General features: G+C 40.7%; 1 long non-coding RNA gene across 3 annotated transcripts in view; it reads left to right on the top strand.

The window, feature by feature from the left end:
- The first annotated feature begins 283 nt into the window (after positions 1 to 283).
- LOC102007199 overlaps positions 284 to 13,063 on the top strand; it is a 33,036-nt gene continuing 20,256 nt past the window's right edge. For all 3 annotated transcript variants that reach the window (XR_259766.2, XR_001232640.1, XR_001232639.1), the window contains exon 1: positions 284 to 469. This is a non-coding gene — a long non-coding RNA (uncharacterized LOC102007199). The remainder of the gene's footprint in view (positions 470 to 13,063) is intronic.

Here is a 13,063-nt window from a genome sequence, read left to right as displayed (position 1 = left end):
CGGCCGTTACGCTCGGGGCTCCGCGGGGAGCCGCGGCCCGGGTAGTTCATGGTGCCGGGCCGCGCGCCGAGCCGTGGCCCCCACAGCTTCCGCCTCACATTCAACGCCGCCGCCCTCTCCGCCCGGGTTTTTAATCTTTCAAATCCCGGACAGAGCTGCGGCGCCGGCAGCCGCGGCGATAGCTCCGCCCCCCGCGTTCGAAGAGCCGCCCATTGTCACGCAGCCCGGCGTGGGCGGGGCTCGGGCAGGCCCCGCCCCGAGACCCGCCCCGGAAGTCTGTGCGGCGCAGAGCCCCGGCCTCTGTTCTTCCCTCCCTCCATCCTTTCCGTCTTTCGGCTCCTCCGCCCGGACGGCGGGGTCAGCCCTGGTCTCCATTCGGCCTTTTCCTGCTCTCCTCCGTCACCCCGCCGCCCGTCTCGCTGCACAGCTGCCTCGGCCCGGTTCTTCTGAAGTCCCGAGCCCAGCTGTGGTGAGGCTTTCCCCAGCCCATCCTGAGCCTGCAGGCTTCTGCTGCGGTCCGGAGCCGCCTGCAAGTGGCTTGCCCGCGTTCTCCTTTTCCTGAAGAACATACTTGTGATACACAATGAGTACATTTATTGTGGAGAGTTGGCACGGATACATACTGCGTCTTAATCCTTTCTACTTTCTTGCCCGCTTCCCTTCCTCCCCTCTCCATCTCTAGATCGATCCCCTTCCTGTCTCCAAGGTTCTATCTCCGTTTCCAACCTTCCACGTCTGATTTGTTTCACTTAGCATTATGGTCTGAAGGGGCATCCATTTTCCTGCAGATGACTAAAATGTGTCCTGCTTCATGGCTAAGTAGTATTTCACTGTGTACATATCCCGCCTGCAGACTCACCTGACCTTCTCAGTCACCCGCCTCTTCTCAGTTACGGGGCTCCGGTCCCTACAGAATTGCCGGCTGGCTGGAGGGCACTCCGCCTCACGCCTACTGCTTCCTGGGCCTCACCGCACCCACTCAGAAACTGGACTCTTAACCTGCCCTTCTGTGCCGCCTGTTACTGCTGATCTGTCAGTAATTTCCTGTTTTCTCAAATTCCTTGTAAAACCCTTGATGGACACAAGTCAATGTCTCAACCCTTCTCCACACAGTAGGAGCAGAACTCGTGTATACTGATTATGATGGCACGTCTGGACGCACAGGTGTGGCAGAAAGCTTATTAGAGTGAAGGGCAGAAGAGCAATTGGCTTCTAGATCCAGTTTTGCTAATACTCCTGGGGAAATCACCTAACCTCATTAATCTTAAATTTCTTTATCAGCAAACTGAAACATTGTGGGACAAGATGCTTAGTTCCTTCCAGCAGATTCTGTGATCTGTAAGGTTTCTTCCAGTGTTTTATGCACTTCTGATTCTATAGCTCACTCTTCTGGGACGAGGCTGAATGAATACTCAGGCTCCCTTCCGTGGTTCTCTTATATTTAAAAAAATATTTTATTTATAAGTCCATCACCCTATGTTACGAATCCAGAGAAAAATAACCTCCAGCTTCGGTGCTCTCAATTAAAAAATATTTTCACTGTTCCATTACTCCCTCTGTGATGGCATCAGGTTTGTAGGGTAATATTTCCTGATTACCTTAGAGATTCTTTGAAGTCATTATTTAAATCAGGACCATCCATGTGTACAGTGCTTTTGTAGGAACTGGGGAAAGAAGGCACTGCTCCCTTTAGACAGGTACAAAGGAATGTGTGGTTCATGGCTTGGTGAGTGGAACGTGGGCTGGGTTTTCTACCCCAGTTTGTACCTCAGGGTGGTTGATCTTGTGCAATGAGAAACCTGTCTAGCTGTATACTACAGTCTGATTCAAAGAACTCTCTTCCATACATCATGGTTTCTGAGGGCTTGCTCCCCGACTTCGTTTTTATTAAGATGTGAAATATAAAATTATCTATGAGCTTTGATCTATTTGCTAGCGATGAGAGCATTATCCCCACAGTGTTAGATAGCCAGGCACCTCTGATACTAAAGAGAACAGGAGAGACTTAAATTCCTTCTTCAGCAACATACAACCTAGTGTGGCTGCAAAAAAGTAAACAAATACAGCATAATACAGTGTGAAAAAATATTATGAGGATTAAAATAATCATTTAAAATATCTCTATTCCTTTATGCTTCTTAATTGAATGTAGCCTAATTATGTAGCTGCCTGGTCAGGTTATTTTAGCTAAATTTTAACTCTTAAGGATGATACAATTCCCTTTAGTGAGTATTACCCACTGTAGAAAAAACTCACTCCTTGTATTGAAGGCATATTTTTGTACTTTGAGTGTTGTGCTTTTTTGGTAATTTTGAGACTATTCTCATGTGGTTCAGTGGGGGAGGCCACGCTCAGAGGCATGATCTTTCCTGAAGGAGCTTTTGATTCTCAGAGTAGTCCAGGTGGCAGGGAAAGGCATCTCAGACTGTCTTTTGACCTAGCTCTTGGTCAGGGGAGATGGTAGTCAGTAGTTGTGGGAGTGGAGTTTGCATTGGCTCCCTGGGAGTGTGCTGGCTTGTAGTTGGCCCCAGGCAGTGAGCAAAAGATCTTTGAAGGTATAGTGTCGAACTTCATGAGATACATGTGTTTATTTCCCTTTTATTTTCTAGCCATCTCAAGGCAAAGGTCATGAAGTTACTCGTCTCGGTTTTCTTTGCTGCTTTCAAAAGTCATCCTCCCACTGAGGCTCCCTGCTATGATCATTTTGCTTTCTAGAACTTCTTTTCAGGTTGTGTGATTCTGATGAGTGGGACAAGGGTTGGTGCCTCCATTCCATTCCCCAGCTGCTAAAATAGGTGTGAGGTGGCTCCTTACCACCTACATTATTACTGCGCTCCCTGGACATGGCACTATCTGAAATTTCATGGCTCAATATAAAGCATTCTATTCTAATTTAATAATTACCCAAGACCAGGCCTCCTTCCCATACGGAAAATATACATGATTGATTCAGGTGCATGGCATTCATGAACCTGGGCAGCTGTGAAAATCAGACCGATGTGGAACTAGACCTGTAGGAGTTCTTGGTGTAAGAGAGCAAAAGAGGTCAAGCCAGCTTGTTTTTACTACAAAAAGACATAGCTCAAACACACATCATCCCATCCTCCCTTCCCCATTAGACGTGGGAGAAGCTACCTGCCAACAATGGCCGTCTCCCCCTCCCACTTCTCAAAAGTGCTATGGTTCAGTTTCTTTTCCTTTTCTTCTCCCTTAAAGCTTGTTCCTACTGATCATCCTGACCTGTTTTCAGCTGTATACAAATGTTGGGGACAGAGCCAGTATCGCACACTCACACTCAGAAGGGCTTCATCCAAAGTGTTTGGTGCAATACCTACCCTTAGAATGAAGAAAGGAAGATGGTACATAACCAGCTGCCCCACTTGCTGTATCTCCTGTTCGATGAGCCACTGCTTATCTTTTAAACTTTAGAATGAGTATTTATCCCATTTTGTAAACTGAGAGTGTGTTTTTGGTGCACTGGTGAACTAGAACAACATGTTCCACTGAAGCAGTGAACATTCGCTGGACATATTCGAGGTGTCTGCCAAGTTTCATGCACCCTGCTGGGTTCCACAGCGTAGCATTCACAGTCTTGCAGTATCTTTAAATAAAACCGTAATGCCAACTCTTGCATTCCTGGGAGGACTATAATTGGAATGGTAGTGTAGCTACATCATCACATAGAGGTCGTTCTCTCCCAAGAGGCAAATTAATAGAGGAAACTAAATTACACTCTAAAGGGCACTGGTGAGCAGAAATAACATAGGAAAATATAATGAATAAAATCATTAATTGTTCCACTTATTCAGTCAACACAGATTTTTCTAATACTCTTCTAAAGCTGTGTTTAAGCCGGGATTGGTGGCACACAGCAGTAATTTCAGTACTCTAGGAGGTTGAGGCAGGAGTATTGCAAGTTGGAACCCAAATCTGGACAACTTAGCAAGACCTTACCTCAAAATTTTTTTTAAAAATTCAAAAATAAAAAGGGCTAAGGGTGTAGCTGAATGCCAAAGCCCTGAGTTTGATGCCCTGGCCCCCACAAGTTTTTATTTTTAACAAATCATTTAAAGTTTAGTGTTATCAAATGTATGTCTTGTTTTTTTCTTTTTTTCTTTTTGTCTTTTTGAGACAGGGTCTCACTATGCAGTTCAGGCTGGCCTTGAGCTCACTTTATAGCCCAGGCTGGTCTGGAACCGACAACGATCCTCTTGCCTCAGCCTCCTGACTGCTGGGATCAAAGGCATGTGCCACCACACCTGGTGTTTCAAATGTGTCTTTTTCAAGGACTTATGCACAAAACTGTATTTGCCAGTACCCCATAAAGATGTCTTGTATTTCATTTGGAAAAAATTGAGTGATGTTGAAGGCATATGTTCAAAGGAATGACAATGTAAATCAATACCCTACTGATGAATATTATATGGGGGCAGTCACAAAACCCTCAGCAGCTTTTATGTATTAGAAAGAGAAGATTTGGCTATGTTCCTGCTCTTTCACTATAAAAACATGAACTAAGCCATAGTCTACTACAAAGTCTACTGTGAGTCCATTTGATGACTTTTGTGGTGTAGGTAAACTGAAACTACGTATTTGTTCGCAAAGTATATAACTCAATAGGAGCTTTCAAAAAAGTAATTGATGATCATGATAATGTGCTGAAGAAGGTTTACAAATAGCATCTTGTATATGTGTATTTTATTCTGATTTTTATACAAGAAGGAAAGAAGAGGAGCTCTGCTCTGATGGTGGTTTCCAAGCTTGTACCTCTGAGTAATTTGCTCAGTTTTTACTGTGGCAGTATTGACTCATTGTTATTGCAACTGCTACTTTATTAAGTGTGTTTGTGCATACATCATGTCAGCATTGCAAATTTGAGGTTTCAGCTTGAACAAAATATTCTAGATTCACAAGCCCACAAACGCTTCTGTTGTTCTATTGGGTTTTGAACCATATTAGCCATTAGCATGCACTCACTAATAAATTAAAAGGGGATGGTAGGACTGCAGAATTCTTTAGAAACTTAATCCTTAAGATTAAACAACCTGTATATTAATAAACAAGTAACGGACCTTTCCTTTGGAATTCATTCTTCCTTTTGTAAGTGTAGAACTTCAAATTAACTCTTAATAATCAAGGAGAGCTTACAGTCCTTCATTTTATTATTAACATTATTCTCCTGAAATTGTGAACTTTGATCACTCAGATGTCTTAGTCTGTTTTCTGTTGCTACAACAAAATACCTAAGACCAAGAAATTTGTAGTAAGAGGCTTCTTTTGGCTCACAGTTCTGGAGGTGGGGAAGTCCAAGAGCATGTGCCTGTTTGGCTTCCGATGAGGGCTTTGAGCTCGCTCATATCATGGTGCTGCCTCATATCAGGGTGGGGAAAGGGAAAGGGGAAGCAAGTGATTTTCATATGTCCAGGAGAGACCTCCAGGAGAGGTGCCAGGCTCATTTTATAACAAGCCAGTCTAGCCATAACTCGCCTCATGGAGACTATTAATTGTTTCATGAGAGTAGAATTCATAAAGGTCCCACAACCTCTCACCACTCAGAACATCTCCCTTGCATTGAGAAATTAAGTCTCAACAGGAGTTTCAATGGGAATAAGCTGTATTCAAACCACTGCCTCATGTTAGAAATTATCAACTATGAATGCTCTTGAGATACTTTTAAGGAAGACATAGAAGGGCAGTGTATTAGTTTTATAAGTCTCCTGCAACAAATTTCCACAAGTTGCATGGCTTAAAACAACAGAAATTTATTTATTCAGTTCTGGAGGCAAGAAGTCCCAAAATCAAAGTGTCAGTAGGGTTGGCTTCTGGAAGTGCCAAAGGAGGAACCACCTCATGCCTCCCCTAGCTTCTGATGGTTGCCAACAATTGCAGGTATACCTTGTGTTTCTTGGCTTGTGTCTGCATGATTCCTGTCTTTGCCTCTGTCATCTCTGTATCTTTGTGTATCCTTGTTTTCTTATTGTAAGGACACCAGTCATTGGATAAAATGGTATGACCTCATCTTGAGTGGTGACAGCTGCAAAGACTGTGTTTCCAAATAAGATAACATTCTGACATTGCAGGTAGACATAAATGTGGAGGGGCGCTCTTCAGCCAGTTATCATTGCATGTCAGTATGCAAACACTAGTGTTTAAATTACTTTTTCAAATGTATAAACAGTTACCAGGTGAATTTTTACCTAGGGAAAACATTTATATATTTAAATAAAAATGGTAAATATAAAGATCATAAATACAGATGCAGGAGTTCAGTGTTTCAAATACAGAAAGGGATATGGTAATAGATTTACTACAGTAGAAGCAATGATCCATTGCAAAATATGGTATTTGACAGTAGTTTAGGGAAAGATAGGTATCTTTTGACTTAATCAACTCTCATTATCCATCCAGTTATCTATTCATCTTTTCAACTATTGAAATAAATTGATTTATTTAAAAAATGCATTCAAAATAAGTTTTGGAAGAAATTAGAGAAAGGGGAAAATTGTGATTAGAAAAGTAAGTCAGGGACTAAACCATTCTTATGTTTTAGAGTCAAGTCCCTTATATTTGTAAAGTAGAGATGAACCAGAATTTGGCCTCTGAGTTTTCCAGCAGGTTAGTTATGTGATTCCTAGCCTCAATAAAATGAAGAACTTGGTTACTGATGTTTGTTCTTTATATGTAAACAAAGAAATAAAGCTTTATTTGGCAAAGAGAATTACTTATTTTCATCTTAGAATGTTAGATGACAAATATATTACTGTAATACTTTGTTATAGTTATTCTCATCTGTAACATCTCAGATAAACCACAGATTTTTCTACAGAACATTTTTTGGGGGACAATAGGAGTGAGATTATTTTTCCTAAATCTTTACTCACATAGACAAAGGTACTAGACAATATCACCCACAGTGTATTATCTCTTTTAAAAATAAACAAAAATTAAAAAACCAATAGTAGGAAATGCATGGTAAAAGGATGAAAGTAAGAAATAGTTAAATAGCCTATTTTACATCTGTGATTGAGGAATACTTAAAAAGAATGTAGTGTTCCATAAAACTCCAAGATATATCATCAAGTAAAAAATAGCAAGTTACAGAATAATGATGCATGGTTTGATTTTTTTTTTATAGTAAAAACACAAGCCTACATAAATATATATATATATACACACACGTACATATTTATATATGTTTACCTACCTATAAGTAAATTATTAATAAAATTCTAAAAGGATAAACTCCAAGCTACTCACATAGTTATTCTGGATAGTGAAGTTGAAATAAAGGTAGACTTTTGATCTATGTTATTTGACTTTATATAATGAGCACACATTTGTATTTGTGGGTAACTAAACATAGCTTTAATACTGAGTAAAATGGAATGGAAAATAATATTTAATATTGGCCGGCCTACTTACTGTAGAGGCTTCTCTTCTCCAAGTAGCCTTCCCCCATATCATTTCAGCTCATTAGACTACCTGAATAAAATTATTACTACAAGTGTCAGAGAACTCACACATAGACTGCAGAAAGAGCTAGGTTTAGTTCTCACTTCTGTCAAAGACCAGGTACATGAGCTTTGAGCCTCAACTTCGTTATCAGATGCGTGGGAATTGGAACAATACTTGCCTTGCTTTGTTGGGTGAAGGTAAATGAGATAATGTATACAAAAGCTCTTGTGGTGCTTCCCATGATTGCCACCTGCCTATAGCAGCAGTAAATACATGCAACTGAAGACTTTTCTATATTTCAAGAGGTTCTCCCCCACCTTGGCTTCCTTTTGTTTGTTTGTTTGTTTTTTTTTTGTTTTTCTCCGGTACCGGGAACCGAACTCATGACCTTGCGCTTGCCAGGCAGGCGCTTTTGCCGCTGAGCTAAATCCCCAGCCCTGCTTCCTTTTATTATTGTAAATCTTACAAAGTAGAATTAATAGTATTCAGCATCTAAAGGACCTTATTTATTTGCATTTCTCTCCAGCCCTGTGATTTTTTAGTTACTTAACCTTGTTCTCAGAACTCTTGGCCAATGCACACAAAGGTCAGGGGGAGGAATTGACCTCTCTCAGTCCTCCAAAGGCCCACATTTACCGTATCCTCTTCTCTGGAGCTGTTGACAAACCCTTTTACATCTTAATGCAACTTCTCAGAGTGGCCACAGATCTGAATTCTAGGTCACACGGAGTCTCTGTTGCAACACTGAACTCTCCCCTATTCAGTACTGCCAGCCTCAACACCAGTGGCCCCATCCACAGGGTTTTCACGCTTAAAATTTAACACACTCTTAGATGTGTTTTGAAATATCCTTTTGAGAAGCCTGAGAGCCTATAATATTCTTTGGCACCTACAAATTTCTGATCTTTTTCAAAGCTCATGGCAGCTATGAGACCCCAAATAGAGCTAAATGAATTTGAAGGTAAGTGAACCTCTCTTGGATTTTTCTGATTTGATGACTTTGTGGTCTAAATCAGAGGAGAAAACATGGAATTCCTTATTAGAATTCTGAGGGAGGAAAAAGACAAATAGAATTTTGATTTCAGCAGCATCTCTTGGCTAGGCAATATTTTCCTATTTGTAAACTGAAGGACAATTGAAATGACTTCTCTCTCAAGGATTCTGAGTTATTAGGAGTAATTGACAAGACGTCAATTCAAAGGAACAAATACGTCCTCACTGAGCCGCATACAATATTAGGGGCAATGATAGCCTGACCGTTACAGAACTTCATCTGAGAGGAGAGGGGGGAAATTAAACATGCAGTTGTGGGGAAGAGGGCTAGGACAAGGGCACTGAAGGGTGGTATTATAGCATTTAGAAGGGTGCCTTAGCCATCTATGGGGTGTGAAGATGGGGACATTCAGTCACAAAAGATGTCCCAGAAAGAGATGCCTCAACCAGAACCTGAAAAATAATAGACGGTGACTGAAATGGAGAAGGAGACAGGGTGCAAAAGAATATTCCAGGCAGAAAGTATCAAATACCTACTGACCCAATGTGTTAGAAGAGTCTGAAGAACCCGAAGGCAGAAAGGCAGGCATGAGGTGAACAAATGTAGATTATCATGAGGTGAACAAATGTAGATTATCAGGAAGCCAAATAAGATGATCAATTGTTGTATAGATACTGCAGATGCCTAATGTATTTTGGAAAAAAAATAAAAAGGAAAGTTATTTACATGAGCACTGAGGACTAGCTTGACACAGTGTAGAGCAGACAGTAATATTAATAAATTGGTGCAAAAATAAATTGAGAGTCTGTCCTAGGCCTACATGATTTGTGGTGAGACCCCTGGCTGGCTTAACAATAGATTAATCTGTAAGCCAATGGCCAGAACTGAGACTATCAAACAAGTCTGTGAAGTTCTGCTGTCTCAAAGCAGGTTAATATGGCTCTGAGGACTTGACTCATGCAAATTCCATGTAGTTCAGTAGTCACAGCAAACAATCAGGTTGCTAGTTAAACTTGATCTATTCCTGTATGCTTTTCCAAAAATTGCAATATTCTTCAATTCTTTTTATTTTATTTTATTTTTATCTTTTTTGAGACAGGGTCTTGCTGTGCAGTTCAGGTTGGCCTTGAGCTCACTTTGTAACCCAGGCTGGTCTTGAACTTGCAACCATCCTCCTGCCTCAGCCTCCTGAGTGCTAGATTACAGACGTGTGCCACCACGCCCAGCATTTCTTTTTTTATTTTGAAAAGAAAAACCAAAATGATACAGAATTTGAAAATAGGATGATAGGAAGTTAACAGTGGTTATTATATTGCATATTGTTACCTTCAAAGTAGTTGCTCAGGTTACCAGATACAGACATGCAAAACTGACCAAACAATATAAGCATTAACTGTTCCTTTCAATGAACTAATAGAAATTAGTAGTACAATTAGCTATATTTTTTGACCCCCACTGCTTTCTGCAGCCCACCAGCACACCACACAATCAAGCTCTGCATCTAATACAGGGTAAGGACACCATGCCTCATGGTCCCATCATTGGGCTTTGCCCATCCTGGTGTCCCTTGTAACTAAAATATATGTTTTGTCCGTGTTTTATTCTGTTACTGTACCTCTGAACAGGAGGTTAGTGGTCCTAGGCCAGTGCCCCAATACATGAGCTTCTCTGAGAGGATCACATCACGAATGGTTAAGTAGTGGGCTTAAATAGTCTCTAGCAATGATCAGAGATATGACTCCCTTCTCAATTCCACTTTAAACACTGGCAGTTCTTGCAGTATTTAGCACAGGGCTTTGTGTTTACTGGCACACAGTTTACACTGCAGAATCTCGCTATTTGCTTTTCTTCAGCACCTGATGTTGCCATCTTTCTCCTGTGGTCCCACTAGTGGCTCATCCTCTGTAAGCCATTGTTCCGATTTTGATAGGAAGGGCATCACAAAGCTCAGTTTGCTTTTGAGTATTTCCTCAGTAGGGGTACTTCCTTCCTTCCTGTTTTGACATAACAAGGGTAGGAACATTGTCCTTGGGTGTGTATTTTTACATGTGTGTCACTGGCATGCTGAGGTTTTTTACTATCTATAGTGTAGTGAGTTCAAATTAACTTTCAAACATTTCAGTTATAACTTGAGCTCCCACTGGCCCAGGTTGAAGAAATCTCACTGTTGCCTTGTGAATAGTGGTATCCTTTCTTGATGTATCGGTGGTGGCCTCTCTAAGGGTATTGTCTGCTGGTTCCTTCTGGAACTGATCAGGTACAAGCAGAGCTGGGCTGAGCAGGGAAGTGGGGAAACCAGCCCCCATCCTGGCTGTGAGCCACATTTTCCTGGAACCTAGAGCCCCACCACTCTGCCTACGATCCAGTCACAGAGCTTCCTCTTAACCTCTCACTTCAATCTCCAGTCTCCAGGGTCAACTCAGCTCCCCTCCCCTTCTCTGTCTTTTTTCTTTCTTTCCCAGTTAAAGCCACAAAATGCTTTAGAGGCAAAGCACAGAACAGTGCATGATCAGATTGGAACATGCAACATCTGTGGTCAAGTTAACACACTAACAGGGTCAAACACCTTAATAAGCATTGCCCTCCAAGAACAAAGGAAGAGTCTCTTTGAAAAATGAAGAAAGAAGTCTCTTCTGGGGTTCAAAAGAGCTTGCAACTCTAAAAGGACAATTGCTTCACTTCTGCTCACCTGGGTTTCAAAACTCTTAAGGTTCAGGCCTGCCTACGGTGCCTTGGGCACGAAGGAAGCTCTGCCACACGTAAGGAAAAGGATAGCTATTTCCCCACTAACCCAGTAATCTCCCAATATTTTATTAGCTTGGCGGAGGCCTAAAGAGTCTAAACTTCTCAGACAAGTCAACATTCATGTGTAAAATACAGTGGGCTCACTGTATCTCTGAGTTCTGCATCTATGAATCAACGCAACCACTGATATAAAATACTTAGAAAAAATTAATTGCTCTGTATTGAACATGTTAAAACTTTTTTCCTTGTCATTCTCTGTGTAACTCAGCTTAACTATTTACATAGTATTTACATTGTATTGGGTATTACAGGTAATCATTTAAAGTATACTGATGTTGCGCATAGGTTGTATGTAAGTACGGTCATCTCTCAGTATCCATTGGGGCTGGGTTCTAGGGCCACTCCCCACACCAAAGTCTGAGAATGGTCAAGATCTTTATATGAAGCAGTACAGCATTTGCACATAAACTGCCCACACCTTACCTAACAAGATGCAAATGCTATGTAAATTGTTGCTATATTATTTAGATAAAAAGACTACACATTCAGCACAGACACAAGGTTTTGCTTTTTTCCACCTCAGCATATTTGGATCTGAAATATGTTGGATCTTCTTGTTTGAAGCCATGGATATAGACGGTCAACTATGGTGTGAAATTTTATATAAAGGACTTCAGCATCATGGATTTGGGTATCCTTGAGAAGTGCTGATCCCATCTCTCACAGGTACTGAGGGGTAACTGTACACAGACTGGAAAAGTCTGTGTAGTTTCATGTGAATCTAATAGAAAACACAAAGGACAGAGAATAAGAATGAAAATTTCGAAAATATTCTAGATGTGAAATGTATGGAAAGAAAAACTCTGGCCCTATCAATTAGGCTATAAGCTTTTGACTGTCAAAAATCACCTATAAATTAATTAAGTCAATAACCTGAAAATGTCACAATATGACACACAAGATTACAAACCTTAAGAAATAACTACATAGGTTGGAACAAGCAATGAGCACCCACCAGAAAACTAGGCAGACAGAAAATTAGCTAAAGAGAAAATGAAAACTTGAGAAATTGTTAACAGGTTATATTAAAAGTTCATCTGGCACACAGAAAAAACAGTAAAGTAAAACAATAATTTTGCCCGACGTTGTGCCAAGCAAAGTTTATTTGTACCCAGTCATAGAGGATCCTGAATTCTGTTTAGGAGACTAAAATTTATTCTGCACATAATATGAAGACATTGAAGGATAATTAACAGAACAGTCACACCACTCAGCCACTGCCTCTTTTTTTTTTTTTTTAAGGCAGATTAATTGGTTAATGAGGTATAGGGTAGGTTAAAAAGATGCGATTGCCTACCATAATTGTAATAATGAGGGAACAGTTCCAGATATGGCCAATGTGGGCACGCTGTTGGAGATCTGCTTTGTTAAAACCCACGAGAAAGGACTAAATTACTCACTGACTTTTTCCACCCATTATACTGTCTCTCACTAGAACTTACGATATAGTAAAGAATGCTTATGTGCCATGATGCTTTATAAATGTCTTCCCACAAATACTAAATACCATTAACATCAAGAATTATGAAGCTTACATTTTCAAAACGTGTTCTTTTCCCCCCTTCATTGCCTGTGAAACATAACAATTTTCTCAGCCTCTTTAAAATGGCTAAGCCATTCATTTTTAATGGTCCTGCTCATTGTAACCAACAAAAGTTAGGTTTTCATACATTTGATTTTACCCCTAAGGAAAAAGAGTTTTCTGCTATCTTTTTTTTTTTTTTTTTTTTGGCTTTTGGCTTTTGGCTTTTTTTCTCCGGTACCGGGAACCGAACTCACGACCTTGCGCTTGCCAGGCAGGCGCTTTGC

The sequence above is a fragment of the Chinchilla lanigera genome, unplaced genomic scaffold (genome assembly GCF_000276665.1).
Source record: "Chinchilla lanigera isolate Chin_1 unplaced genomic scaffold, ChiLan1.0 scaffold00008, whole genome shotgun sequence".
Lineage (NCBI taxonomy): Eukaryota > Metazoa > Chordata > Mammalia > Rodentia > Chinchillidae > Chinchilla > Chinchilla lanigera.
The sequence above is the reverse complement of the archived record's forward strand: the minus strand, read 5'-3'. Positions and strand labels throughout refer to the sequence as shown.